Source organism: Lissotriton helveticus, chromosome 5_1, assembly GCF_964261635.1.
Source record: "Lissotriton helveticus chromosome 5_1, aLisHel1.1, whole genome shotgun sequence".
NCBI classification, from domain to species: Eukaryota; Metazoa; Chordata; class Amphibia; order Caudata; family Salamandridae; genus Lissotriton; species Lissotriton helveticus.
This window is the reverse complement of record NC_136065.1, coordinates 1364611889-1364614077: the sequence shown is the minus strand read 5'-3', so window position 1 is coordinate 1364614077 and position 2189 is coordinate 1364611889. Positions and strand designations below refer to the sequence as shown.

General features: G+C 48.6%; 1 long non-coding RNA gene across 1 annotated transcript; it reads right to left on the bottom strand.

Annotated features, from left to right (window-relative positions):
- Positions 1-384: 384 nt before the first annotated feature.
- On the bottom strand, positions 385-1223 carry LOC144753626 (uncharacterized). The gene is made up of 3 exons (XR_013594437.1): positions 1154-1223; positions 946-1010; positions 385-439 (listed from the first exon to the last, which is right to left on the bottom strand). It is a non-coding gene; the product is annotated as an uncharacterized LOC144753626 (long non-coding RNA).
- Between the last annotated feature and the right edge of the window lie 966 nt (positions 1224-2189).

Genomic DNA, 2189 nt, shown 5'->3' with positions numbered 1-2189 from the left:
TCATCATCGGTATCCTGCCCCTGCGACAGACTGGCGGTGCAATGCCTGTCGGGCAACAACGGATGCTGCACTTTGGCGGGGATCTTTTATTCCTTAGCCAAAGGGTGTGTGGGTGTGAGGGGCCTAAAAAAGTGCAATAGTGAGCGTGAGTGTAGTCTAAAAAAAGTCAGTAGAGTCCATAGGGCAAAATTTTAATGGCATGGCTCACTGCTTTATTAAAAGGAACGATAAGGGGTATTGAGGCGAGACAATTAAAGTAATCGAGCCTCATTCAACCCTTAGTGAACGTATGGTCAACATGTTTCTTGCCACTAAGGCAATTCATCAGGACCAAAAAAGTGCTCATATAATTGCTGTAGATCCCTCAGTGGTCAGAGGAATCGAGTATACGACCTGGTGTGTGTCGTAGGGCAATCCTTCGTCCAGTCCCTCCCCAGAACTAGGCAGGAAAAAGAAGAAGAAGAGTATAGTCAAAAATATGTCTGTGTACCCCAGCCATCTTTAGATGCAAAAAATTACATGCTGGTGATGCATTTCGGGGTTTAGATGGGTATATGAAGATCCCATCATGAAGAGACATTCGAGTGAGAGAGACGGTTAGAGAATAGTGTGAACGAGGGATTACCGTGTTCTATATGTGTAAACAGTGCTCATTGAGTAGGCATGCGACATGTGTGCCCTGGAAATGGCATGCACAGTGGTTTATACCTGTATCGTATGCCGTGACATGCCATGCGTTTGTATCTTTGTAATACAAACAACTGTGAGTGTGCACATTCACACACGTGAAATTAAAATTATTTCGAGACAACATGAAGGGAGAGAAACATATTATCACTCTGACTCATGAATAAATGGCAACCGCAGATTGGCGCCAGTGTAGTAGAAAGGCCTTATCGTGAAACACCCAACACGCTGGGAAAACGGTAACAATGCAAGCCTTACCCGTAGTCCCAGGGTTGGAAATCCCTCACGCTGACCTGGTGGGGCCAGAACTGGGTGTAAATAACCTAGAACGAGTAAACAGCGCCGCCGAGTCAGGAAGTTATTTAGCGGCGCGGCTTACCATCTGCTGTAGTCCCGCATGGATCCTCGCCACGGCGATCAGGAGGAAACGCTCGCGGAGGTCCTTACGTGAATCAGTGCGCCTTACCTGTTCGTTGCTGGCAGAGGGCGTCTAGTCACCTACCCCTCCCACATCGGTATTACCGCAGGACAGCCGGTGGAGTCGCGAAGTGCCGCTGCCTCAGATGAGACCGGGAAGCGTGGGCACCGTGGAGGCGTGTCCAAGGCGTGTTGCTAGGCAACGTGACGCCGATGTGAAAAGCGATGATTACCCCAGGTTGCAAAAAGGGTAAAAGGTGGGTGCCATCTTGGAACGGGGAGGTAGTTTGCTTGATGGCAAAAATTAATGCTAGGGAAGGGGCAATGAGTTCGTACACAGAACTCTCTAGCGCCGTCTCAAGAACGGGAGGACAGTGTATTGACTAGTATTGGAGGTAACTTGGATAAGGACAATAAGTCCAAGTACTGAGCTATCTGGCTAGCATTGTCCAAGGCACCGCATCATTAAGACCGAGTTCGTCGGTGTGCAGACGATGCACCCATCTCTGCTCCAATCTGAAGAGGGCTTGTTGGTTCATTCCAGGTTGGCACTCGAGGACAGTCCAACGTATGTTCTCAGTGGAGTGGTTGTGTTCTTTACAATGGTCATATAGCCTTGTATGTGTTTTTGCACAACGGATATTACTATTGTGCTCCATGATGCGCTGTTTCACAGGGCGCATCGTCATCCCAATGTAGAGCATCCTACAGGGGCACACCAGGACATAGATACACCTCGAGCTGTTACAATTGGTGTGTTTATTTATGGTCCAAGTAAAGTCCCCTTGCAGTTCAATAGTTTTCCCCTGGATAGTTTGGGGGCATACTACACAAGAGCCACATCTATAATGTCCAGTGACTGGAGGGAGATCCCATAAGGTCTTGACCGGTCGAGTGCTCGATTTTTTCGGGCGGGTGTGGATCAGCGTGTCTTTCAGGTTCGCTGTTCTCTTGAATGCAAAACGTGGCCGCGACAGTTCCATCCCCGCGGAATTTAGGATCCCCCAGTGTGAGGTAACAGCCTTTTTTATGAACGTTGAGTGCCTGGTGTAGGATGTAACACAAGTAATAGTGTCATCTTGCTC